The sequence below is a fragment of the Salvelinus alpinus genome, chromosome 27, assembly GCF_045679555.1.
Source record: "Salvelinus alpinus chromosome 27, SLU_Salpinus.1, whole genome shotgun sequence".
NCBI classification, from domain to species: Eukaryota; Metazoa; Chordata; class Actinopteri; order Salmoniformes; family Salmonidae; genus Salvelinus; species Salvelinus alpinus.
This window is the reverse complement of record NC_092112.1, coordinates 36,219,141-36,231,921: the sequence shown is the minus strand read 5'-3', so window position 1 is coordinate 36,231,921 and position 12,781 is coordinate 36,219,141. Positions and strand designations below refer to the sequence as shown.

At 42.9% G+C, this 12,781-nt stretch overlaps 1 protein-coding gene across 1 annotated transcript in view; it reads right to left on the bottom strand.

Moving 5' to 3' along the window:
- Nucleotides 1-4,997, bottom strand: part of LOC139555874 (neurexin-3b-like) — a 112,848-nt gene extending 107,851 nt beyond the window's left edge. The window contains exon 1 of the mRNA XM_071369242.1: nucleotides 4,743-4,997. The gene's annotated coding sequence lies outside the window, so the exon portion shown is untranslated. The remainder of the gene's footprint in view (nucleotides 1-4,742) is intronic.
- Nucleotides 4,998-12,781: the final 7,784 nt, after the last annotated feature.

Here is a 12,781-nt window from a genome sequence, read left to right as displayed (position 1 = left end):
CGAAGCCACTTCTGAGTTGTTTTAGGGTCGTTATCCTGTTGGAAAGAAAACCTTCACCGCAGTCTGAGATCCTGAGCATTCTGAAGCAGGTTTTTATCAAGGATCTCTCTGTACTCTGCTCCGTTCATCTTTCCCTCGATCCTTGACTAGTCTTCCAGTTCCTGCTGCTGAAAAACATCCCCACAGCATGATGCTGCCACCACCATGCTTCACCGTAGAGATGGTATTGGCCAGGTGATGAGCGGTGCCTGGATTCCTCCAGACGTGACGCTTGGCATTCAGGTCAAAGTGTTCAATCTTGGTTTCGTCAGACCAGTGAATCTTGTTTCTCATGGTCTGAGAGTCCTTTAGGTGCCTTTTGGCAATCTCCAAGAGTGCTGTCATGACTTTTACTGAGCAGTGGCTTACGTCTGGCCACTCTACCGTAAAGGCCTGATTGGTGGAGGGCTGCAGAGATGGTTGTCCTTCTGTAGGGTTCTCCCATCTCCACAGAGGAACTCTGGAGCTCTGTCAGAGTGACCATTGTGTTCTTGGTCACCTGCCTGACCAAGGCCCTTCTCCCCCGATTGCTCAGTTTGACCTAGGCGGCCAGCTCTAGGAAGAGTCTTGGTGGTTCCAAACTTCTTCTATTTAAGAATGAAGAAGGCCACTGTGTTGTTGGGGACCTTCAATGCTGCAGACCTTTTTTATGTACCCTTCCCCAGATCTGTGCCTCGACACAATCCTGTCTCGGTGTTTCTACCTTATGGCTTGGTTTTTGCTCTGACATGCACTGTCAACCGTGGGACCTTATATAGACAGGTGTGTGCCTTTCCAAATCATGTCCAATCAATTGAATTTACCATAGGTGGACTCCAATCAAGTTGTAGAAACATCTCAAGGAGGATCAATGGAAACAGGATGCACCTGAGCTCAATTTCGAGTCTCATAGCAAAGGGTCTGAATACTTATGTAAATAAGGTTTTTCTTTTTTTTAAATGTAATAATAAAACTGTTTTCACTTTGTCATTACGGGGTATTGTGTGTAGATTGTGAGGAAAAAAAATATTTGATCAATTTTAGAATAAGGCTGTAACGTAAGAAAATGTGGAAAAATAAAGGAGGTCTGAATACTATCCGAATGCACTGTATCTCTAAGGACCTTCTGCAGCCTGATAAATTGGACTAATTATCCAGCAGCTCCACAATCCCTCTCATTAGCATATCTTTAGTTACCATCGCAAACAGCTATTGATAAAGATGAAATAAAGGCTAGTCAATTGATGGGGTAACTCCCATAATTGTATTTTTTAAATTACATTTAGAAATATAAATACACTTAGTTTCCAAAGCAAAAGGATCCAAACTTTATACTTACCAACTTTTTTTAATGTTTGTTTTCTTTTTCCTTTTGAGTGGCAGCTCGCAGAATTTGTATATTGTACCTGTAACCTTATACAAACAGAACCGTAGGCCTACATGTGTACTCAACCAGCCTTCTGCTCTTGTAGTCGTATTGGCCTGGCCATGGTCTCTCGAGCCCCAGACAAAAGCCTAGTCCAATCATGACGATACCAGAACAACGTACTCTGACACACAATAGGCCCTTTAATCACCACCTGCCTGTTCTGAATAGTTCATCTATCTACATAGAGCAGCCAGCCTGCTATTGAGCTCTGGTAACTGATACACTATGTTAATGCAACGCTGTGCCTCTCGTTGACAACCCCCATGCTAGGCCTGGACCTCCTCGCTCTTGGTATGCATCCCGAATGGCACCCTATTCCCTACACAGTAAAGTACTTTTGACCAGAGCCTTATGAGCCTTCATCAAAAGTAGTGCACTATATAGGGAATATGGTTCCATTTGGTACGGAGACATTCACAACCATCATGCTTGGGTACATATTTATCATGTTTATTTTTGTATCAGCTGATAAGGTACTAGTTAGGGTTGCCATTCAGATGTCGTAGGCTTAGTTGGCCTAGTAATTATTAGCCATAGGCCTAGTAGTTATCACTGTCTAAAGGCAAATCCATCTGGGGATAGTAGGCCTAGAGAGGTTAAAGGGCCTGGAAGGGTGTAGTGACCTCTGACCCATTGATACGTTCATGTTATTACTCCTATAATGAGAGATATATAATGCATTACAATGAGAGATATATAGTGCATTACATTTGACCAGGGTACATAGAGCTCTGGTCAAAAGGGGATCTGGTCAAAAGTGGAGCACTGTGTAGGGAAGAGGGTGCCCTTTTGGACAAAGACCTAGTATCAGCTAATAAGGTACTAGGGTTGCCATTCAGAAGTCATGGCAATAATACGGGCCATGGTCCCAATGAAACCTGATATCCAGGTATCCTTTCTATGAACAGCCTCTCCCTATCCCTGCTCCAGTCCATCAGGATGAGACGAGTTATTGTATGCATAATACTTTCGGATCAGGTGTCCTTCTCTTGAATTAAAACAATGTTTCAGGGGTTATATTACAGATTCAGGGACTCCCATTATAATAAACTGTTGGCTTTGCTCCTCTGTATTGGTCTACGTTTTTTTTTTTATTAGGTCTGTAATTGCTGTTGGAGTTAAAACGAATGAATTACGCATTACCTTATAGGCCTGTATTTCCCGTTACATATACGCTTAATTATTTAACTGCAGTGTCACGCGATACCGTTACCGTATAGACATTGACTTGGCATAAATGATTAATTTTGTCTTCATTGTTGGAGATACAGTATATCGACAACGGTTTCTGTCGACGACTAAACCGGCCGTAATGTATCTCGCAGTCAGTGTGAGCTGAACTCTCCTCTCTCTGCCTCCCTCCTGCTGCGTTCTTTATCTGTCACATTCACTCGCACGGAGATTCTCTCTCATTGAAGGCTCGGTTTAATTTCGCATCAAATCACGCCAAACAGACTTTGACACGCGATGGAGCGCCACACCGCTGCTTCGAAATGCACAACATGACAAGCACACTTTTCAGCTTTGTAGTTTTCTGTCATTACTGTACCTACAGATAATAATGTCATATAGGTGAAATGGGTGCTCGTAGTTTGACTCTTATAGGGTTTACGGTCCACATGAGCCATTTCAAAAGTCAATTCGAAAATAGGCCTGCATTCCTGACTAAAACGTGTGCCTCAATCCACATGTTTAGAACATCAGTTTGAAGGGTTGCCTTGAATTATAAATATGTAGCCGTATCCTTACATCAAACAGCCTACTAGGATGCCCCGTCCACATGCCTGGCTTAGCAAAGTTCAATTCTTAGACTAAGCCATATCTCCTGCCATAATACACTATTCCTATCGTTTAAAAGAACATATTTTAAAGAGGGCGCAAAAGAAAGATCATTTTAACAGAGATTCAGTAAAACGTAACCTACTTCGTGATGCTGTCTCTCGTTGCGCTTTTCTCCCGCTCCACGCACGGGGGCAGTCTGGGGGATGTGAGGATTTGACCGATGAGTCGGTAGATGGTTTGGGTTCCTTCCTTCTTGTTTTGGAACATACTTTCGAGATTACAGAAGGGTTGATGAATTCGTCGAAATAGTTCATATCACGCTTTTCCCACGTAATTCAGATGCCTAGTCCCCGAAAGCTTGGCGCAATGTGGGGAGCGCATGTATTGGTCATTCCACAAAAAGAGTGCCAATATTCATTTTTTACTAATGTTATATTAAATTAAGTACCCTTTAATATAGACCACATGGATAATTCAATAAATGCTTGCTGAAGTGCCAAAATTCAGCATTTTAACATGTCCCTCCGTCAACCTTGTCATTTCTTTAACCCACTTCCCAACGTTTCTCCAAGTTTCACCATCATTGTAAAGCCCTAATTATTTTGTTGCTTTGACAATGTCATTTTTGAAGATTATTATTTATTTCATGTGATTAGCGATTGAATTACATATGTCTCTACTTTTAAGGTCAATCCTGTTAAATGAACTGAAGTCTCGTTTTAATATGGAGAAACTATTCCTTTAAAAATATAGAGTAAAAGCAGGTGATCTGGGTCTAGACTTTTTGCCAATTTTCTGGGGTTTTGTGGTGGAATAATGAGTGGGTCTAAGCATAACAGGTCAGCCCGGTAGAGAGACAGGCTTGAAATGTTTTAACAATTACATTTTGGGGTTAAACTTGTATTAAATTGCCCCTCCCTGTTGCACACAACAAGCTTCCGTTCCCCCTGTCACAACGGTATTCATGGCTGATTTAAGATGGAATTGTCAACCCTGTTTATGTCAACCATGTTACTTTATTTGGCGCTTACCATACTTTTTGTCCTTCTTTTTTACCTCTTGAGATGGGAAAACATGTACTCTTTATGACAGAATGTAAAAAATTACGTGAAATCAAACGTTTTTTACACTTCGCAAAGGTCACATAAATTCTGGAATTACCCTTTTACAGCCGTTTAACGAACTGAAACTTTTTAATGCATGCATTTCGCTCCTCAACATGACGAGCTATGTGTAGCCTCATAATATGCCTCGACCTTATCCACAAATCATTTGTTTCAAATGCCATATTAACCTAGTTAACTATTTTGTGTTTTGTGTGGACATATCGTCTTTTCCAAAAATAGTCCATGCGAAATTAATGTGACTCACTGTAATCATATCCAAAGATAAGCTTGTGAATAATTACAAATACACCCAACACGGTGTTATAAGCTATAGCCTAGGCTACTTGAGTCTTTTTATCCGCTACACTCAATCAATTAAAGAACATCATATATACTGCGATTCTTACCTTTATTTATGTTATGTAGATCCAAACAATATCCCAATAATCCAAAACAAAGTCCCATATACAGCAAAACGCTCTTTGGTTGTAGCACATCCAGTATAGGGGTCGTGATGCTGGTGGTGATGATGAGGGGATGAGAAGGTTATTAACAGTGAAGCGCGCAGCGCAGTAGCCTAGTGCTGAACAGAACAGCAGTCTCTCTCTGTCCCTGGCTCGAGCCTGTCTCTCTCTCTTTGTGAACGCGCTTATCCCAGGGCCGTTCGCTCTCCTCGGCGCAACTGATGGGCTCGCACTGGACTCTCACTCACTCTCACGTCCCGCCCTCTACTCACTCCCCAAAACACGCCATTTAAAGACGTAGAAAAGACGACTGAAAGGAGGGAAAGTTTGGCCCTCAGGCCAAGTAAGCCTAATGTCAAAATCATCGTGCTGAGCTATAGGAATGTTGTGTAGCCTATCTGTTTTGAGTTGTTTTGTGGTCAATTACCAGGCGTTGTGATTCTCATTATGAGCCACTTTTCATTATTAACCTAATTCCCCTACTAGGATAGGCTACTAGGGCTGGCACTCTCAGGGATTATGATTTTAAATAGTCATTAGGAAAGTGAAAACTTGACTTGTTTTGCGGTTGTCATGCAATGACACGGTACTCTCTCGAATCTGAATGTAGTGACTCTGTCCATGGTGCTGAAGTGATAAACAGAGACTGGCAGCTTGAATGTTTCACGAGTCACGACTTCTGATGGATGACGTGTTTTAAATGGCTTATGAGTCACTTATGGTACATATTTGTTACCTTTGGTAGTCCTCCTTTTGACCTACATTACAATAGGCTATTATTATTCAATGAAATGTGACGTTTATATCATGCCAAGGTAGGCCTAAGGTCCTGCTATAATGATGCTGTTGCAGCCCTTACTTGGCAATGCAAGCTGATGGTTTTGCCCTGAAATGTGTCCTGGCCCTTATCAGTTCTATAAGGTAGCCATGTCTTGTAGGGCTGAGATCCAAGCTAATCTGGTGTAGTGACATATGAGGTAGGCCTATGTGGCTAAACAATGTACAGAAATAATGATTAGATCAGTAACCATGTCTAATGAGAGAGGGGGGAGTGAGCGGGATGGAGGGAGGGGAGAGGGAGAGAGACAGTAACTCTCTGAGAAATAATAGGATGGGATTTGGTAATAGCATGTACACACACACAGAGAGAGAGAGAGAGGTCTGGGCAGTGATGATATAAACATGGTCATAATGAGAAGCACTGTCCATGAGAGCACTATAGCCTCAAGGACCCTCTCTCAGATATAACACTTGTATCTTCTCTTCCCTCATTAAAAATTGGACAAATCAATTAGAGTACATTGAACAAATAGGTTTAAAGATCTTCCACCTGAACATTTCATGAGATACAATGATTTCCTTGACCTGGAAATTGAACTGCTCATTTTACTGTGAAAATGACGTAAATATTTTACACCATGAAAGAGCAGCAGGCTAGCCTAGTCATCCCTCATCACTGTAGCAATCCTAATCATTCTGGGATAATAACGTTTGAATTGAATTGGATTTGTTAGACTAGTGGTCTAGCACTCCTTCGTCAGTCTGGAGGAGGGCAGTGACCCTTTCCCCTCAGTGACTTCTCCCCCACTGAGAATTATATGTGACGTGTGACATGTGACCTGGCTCAATGATGCAAGAGGTGACAGGTTGTCCTCCCCACTACACCGGAGGTTTCTGAGTCATGGCATTACACTTCCTGCTCTATTCATCCCCCTGTCTATTTCCTTCCTTATCTCTCTTTCTCTCTCTCGCTTTCTCTCGCTCTCTTTTTCTCTCTCTCTCACATGCTCTCACTCTCTCTCCAGTCCCTTTCTCTCTCTCGCGCGCGCTCTCCCTTTTACTCTCTCACTCGCTCTCTGTCCCTATTTTTCCCTCTCCTCCTCCACCTCCTTTTTTGCATTATATAGTACTGTATTCCTGCTCTCTGCATTCCTGTCTCCCGTCTCCCTGTCACTTTCTCTCTCTCCATCCCTATCTCTATATTTCCTGTCCCTGTTCTTCAAACATTTCTCATGCCTTCTCTAAATTCCTTCCCCTACAGAACCACATACACTATGAGAGTCGACAAATATCTTAAAGTTGTCAAACATCAGAAGCCTCTCTATGTCACTGTTGTGTTTACTGTACAGTACTTTCACATAAAGTGTAACAGGCAAAGACAGACACACTGTCTAATTACAGTAGTTTCAGTATGGCTGTCCGTGTTTCTGTTTCTGCAAAGGTATTTTTGAATCATGTGCCAAATGTAGCTATCCCCTCTATTCATAAAGAACACCGGTGCATAGAAGGGTCCCGAGTTTCTCAAACGTCACATTTTGAAGTTATTCCAAACGTCACATTTTGAAGTTATTCCAAACGTCACATTTCGAAGTGTTTATGGATAAGTTATGAATTAACTCCACATTTTTAAGGTTAGGGTTACGTTTAGGCATTAACTCTGAATGGTTAAGGTAAGGGTTAAGGTTTGGGATAGACTTAAAATCGCTGGATTCGAACATGCAACGTTTTGTTTTGAACCAGACAGAGGCAGACGCTTACACCCATCCGCCATCCCCGTCCACAACACCTCGTGGCCGGATTCAACATCATCTCCCTACGTCCTCAGACATGGATGAACGTCGAATACTGACTTGTATCACAGGTGACCTGCCTACTCCAACAGGACACCATCTGCTCCCCTGCTATCTATTAACCATGAAGCCATGAGGACCCTAATCATGCTGCATCATGCTTTACCACCTTCCCACAACACATGTTCCCTCATACACACACACGCACATGCATGCACACACACGCAAGCCCCAGCTGCGTGCATTGTGTGTGTGTGTGCCTGCCATTGCATGTGTTACCTGCCACTTTTTGTGTGCATGCATGTGTGCGTGCCTGTGTGTGTGCATGCTGCCCTGCCTCTCTCTCTCTCTCTCTGTGTGTGTGTGTGTGTGTGTGTGTGTGTGTGTGGGCTGATGAGGCCATTAGGGGGTCAAAGTGATTACACTCCCAAGGATATCTATTAGAAACGAATTTGGCCAGCTGCTTCTGGTCAGTAAACAGACAACTGTCCTTTTAAATCGACACCCATTTATCTTCCCTAGTGTGTGTGAGGCATCCACTACTCCCATGGCAAAACCACGGATGCATACACGCATGCGCTTTCACACACACACACACACACACACACACACACACACACACACACACACACACACACACACACACACACACACACACACACACACACACACACACACACACACACACACACACACACACACACACACACACACACACACACACACACACACACTGGATAGAACTGATGGGTGCTAAGCAGGATGGATATTCAAATCAATGGAGCAGGAGGCTGTAGGTGGAGTGAAATAACATGCTGAAATACCAATGATGAGAGACTGATATTTCATCATAAATGTCAAGCTAATGTAACCATCAAGCCCTGGGCAGGATATATCTGGTATGTTAGGGCCTTAGAGGGAGCAGAGTTAAAGCTGCGTTTCACACTGACATCAGGCCTTGAGAAGGATACAGTAGGGGCCATATAGGGTCGTATACTTGTAAATAGCAGACCTGGGTTCAAATACTATTTGAAATCTTTCAAATACTTTTACTATTTGCTTCAGTCTGTTTGGAGTGCCAGATTTGTACTTTTCCAACTATTCTCTTGGTTCCATTGCACCAGGCAAGCTCAATCAAGCCCAGGCAAACTATTTGAAATTATTTCAAAAAGTATTTAAACTCAGGTGTGATAGACTGAAAAAGCAGAAAAAGCAGAAGGAGGTGAGAGAAGAAACTGCTTTTTCACTTCAATGGGTTTTCCACCATAATGAGGAGAATAACCTGTCAGGGAGGGTTTAGTCTGACGCAGACCGGAGCCTTAACACCTTCATCTTAGACCGCAGTCACACACACGCACACGCACACACACACACACACACACACACACACACACACACACACACACACACACACACACACACACACACACACACACACACACACACACACACACACATGCTCACCTTCATCTGAACGCAGAGAGAGTGTTCTGCACTCCTGGGTACCTGCGTGTTCTACCGCATCCCTCCCAGCCTGTACAGACAATCCACTGACTCCTCACAGAGAGACAGAGAGAATACAGAGAAGTGTTGCATTCATCACCCTCTGATCCTGTGGTGTCATGCCTGGGGCTATCTATCTATCACAGGGTTCACCACCTGGCGGCCCGTGGGACAAATTCAATGGTTTTATTTGGCCCTCCAAGTTTTCTGTGCAACTGTTAGACAGAAAAAAATGGTATAAACACCAGCAAATTAGATCCAAGTGATTTTAGTTTTGGAAATCTAATCCAAAGTATTCTCACGCATAATAGAGATTCTTCAATTCTTTGGGACTTGGACTCTACAAGGTGTCGAAAGTGTTCCGCAGGGACGCTGGCCCATGTTGACTACAATGCTTCTCACTGTTGTGCCAAGTTGGCTGAATGTCCTTTGGGTGGTGGACCATTCTTGATACACATGGGAAACTGTTGACAGTGAAAAACCCAGCAGCGTTGCAGTTCTTGATACAAACCAGTGCACCTGGCACCTACTACCATACTCTGTTTAAAGGCACTTAAATCCTTTCTCTTGCCCATTCACCCTCTGAATGGCACACATACAGTGGGGCAAAAAAGTATTTAGTCAGCCACCAATTGTGCAAGTTCTCCCACTTAAAAAGATGAGAGAGGCCTGTAATTTTCATCATAGGTACACTTCAACTATGACAGACAAAATGAGAAAAAGAAATCCAGAAAATCACATTGTAGGATTTTTAATGAATTTATTTGCAAATTATGGAGGAAAATAAGTATTTGGTCAATAACAAAAGTTTATCTCAATACTTTGTTATATACCCTTTGTTGGCAATGACAGAGGTCAAACGTTTTCTGTAAGTCTTCACAAGGTTTTCACACACTGTTGCTGGTATTTTGGCCCATTCCTCCATGCAGATCTCCTCTAGAGCAGTGATGTTTTGGGGCTGTTGCTGGGCAACACGGACTTTCAACTCCCTCCAAAGATTTTCTATGAGGTTGAGATCTGGAGACTGGCTAAGCCACTCCAGGACCTTGAAATGCTTCTTACGAAGCCACTCCTTCGTTGCCCGGGCGGTGTGTTTGGGATCATTGTCATGCTGAAAGACCCAGCCACGTTTCATCTTCAATGCCCTTGCTGATGGAAGGAGGTTTTCACTCAAAATCTCAAGATACATGGCCCCATTCATTCTTTCCTTTACACGGATCAGTCGTCCTGGTCCCTTTGCAGAAAAACAGCCCCAAAGCATGATGTTTCCACCCCCATGCTTCACAGTAGGTATGGTGTTCTTTGGATGCAACTCAGCATTCTTTGTCCTCCAAACACGACGAGTTGAGTTTTACCAAAAAGTTATATTTTGGTTTCATCTGACCATATGACATTCTCCCAATCTTCTTCTGGATCATCCAAATGCTCTCTAGCAAACTTCAGACGGGCCTGGACATGTACTGGCTTAAGCAGGGGGACACGTCTGGCACTGCAGGATTTGAGTCCCTGGCGGCGTAGTGTGTTACTGATGGTAGGCTTTGTTACTTTGGTCCCAGCTCTCTGCATGTCATTCACTAGGTCCCCCCGTGTGGTTCTGGGATTTTTGCTCACCGTTCTTGTGATAATTTTGACCCCAAGGGGTGAGATCTTGCGTGGAGCCCCAGATCGAGGGAGATTATCAGTGGTCTTGTATGTCTTCCATTTCCTAATAATTGCTCCCACAGTTGATTTCTTCAAACCAAGCTGCTTACCTATTGCAGATTCAGTCTTCCCAGCCTGGTGCAGGTCTACAATTTTGTTTCTGGTGTCCTTTGACAGCTCTTTGGTCTTGGCCATAGTGGAGTTTGGAGTGTGACTGTTTGAGGTTGTGGACAGGTGTCTTTTATACTGATAACAAGTTCAAACAGGTGCCATTAATACAGGTAACGAGTGGAGGACAGAGGAGCCTCTTAAAGAAGAAGTTACAGGTCTGTGAGAGCCAGAAATCTTGCTTGTTTGTAGGTGACCAAATACTTATTTTCCACCATAATTTGCAAATAAATTCATAAAAAATCATACAATGTGATTTTCTGGATATTTTTTTCTCATTTTGTCTGTCATAGTTGAAGTGTACCTATGACGAAAATTACAGGCCTCTCTCATCGTTTTAAGTGGGAGAACTTGCACAATTGGTGGCTGACTAAATACTTTTTTGCCCCACTGTACACAACCCATGTCTCTATTGTCTCAAGGCTTACAAATCCTATAACCTGCATCCTCCCCTTCATCTACACTGATTGAAGTGGATTTAACAAGTGACATCAATAAAGCATAATAGCTTTAACCTGGATTCACCTGGTCAGTCTATGCCATGGAAAGAGCAGATGTCCTTATTGTTGTCTACACTCAGTGTATAATATGTGATCGTATACAAATGTAAGCAAGGTTTGAAATGATTATGTTTTAGTCCAATATGATATTTGTTTGGGCTTCTTGCGGTCAATGTGCAGTCCACAAATGATTTGTTATTATGTTCCGACCCCCTGATCATCCACTTAAGATAAAGCCTGTGGCTAAATCTATACTGAAAAAAATATATAAACGCAACATGCAACAATTTTAAAGATTTTACAGTCCATTTGAGGAAATCAGTCAATTTAAATAAATAAATTAGGCCCTAATCTATGGATTTCACATGACTGGGAATGAAGATATGCATCTGTCATTCACAGATACTTTTTAAAAAGTAGGCCTCGCAATGGGCATCAGGATCTCATCACGGTATTTCTGTGCATTCAAATTGCCATCAAAAAATGCAATTGTGCTCATTGTCCGTAGCTTATGCCTGCCCATACCATAACCACACCACCACCATAGGGCACTCTGTTCCCTACATTTACATCAGCAAACCGCTCACCCACACGACGCCATACACGTGGTCTGCAGTTGTGAGGCCGGTTGGACATACTGCCAAATTCTCTAAAACGACATTCAATTATCTGGCAACAGCTCTGCTGGACATTCCTGCAGTCAGAATGCCAATTGCACGCTCCGTCAAAACTTGAGACATCTATGGCATTGTGTTGTGTAACAAAACTGCACATTTGAAAGTGGCCTTTTACTGTCCCCAGCACAATGTGCACCTGTGTAATGATCATGCTGTTTAATCAGCTACTTGATATCCCACACCTGTCAGGTGGATGGATTATATTGGCAAAGGAGAAATGCTTACTAAGAGGGATGTAAACATATTTGTGCACAGAATTTTGGAGAAATAAGCTTTTTGTGCGTATGGAACATTTCCTGTAACTTTTATTTCAGCTCATGAAACATGGGACCAACACCTTACATGTTGTGTTTATCATTTGTTCAGTGTAGTTGATGATCCCTGATCTATCGGCTTTCAAACATGACTCATGTCCATTGTGTAAGAACCGACGCTGGAGATGAGAAGCAAGGAGAGAGCATGTAATGAACGGACAAGTGATAGAACAGGAACAGCGTCAGAACAGGGGGAACAGAACGACATGACGACAATAATGCTGAAGCTGGGAACAACCTCAGGAACAGACAGATATAGGGGAGGTAATGAAAGCAGGTGATTGAGGTCAGGTGAGTCCAATGAATTGCTGATGCGCGTGACGAGGGAAACAGGTGTGCATAATGCTGGTGGCAGGAGTGCGTAGTGCTGGGCAGCCTGGCGCCCTCGAGAGCCAGGGAGGGAGAGCGGGAGCAGGCGTGACACATTGTAATGTTGAGTGGGCATTGAATGCAACATTGTAATGTTGAGTGGGCATTGAATGCAACATTGTAATGTTGAGTGGGCATTGAATGCAACATTGTAATGTTGAGTGGGCATTGAATGCAACATTGTAATATTGCGCGGGTATTGAATGCAACATTGTAATGTTGAGTGGGCATTGAATGCAA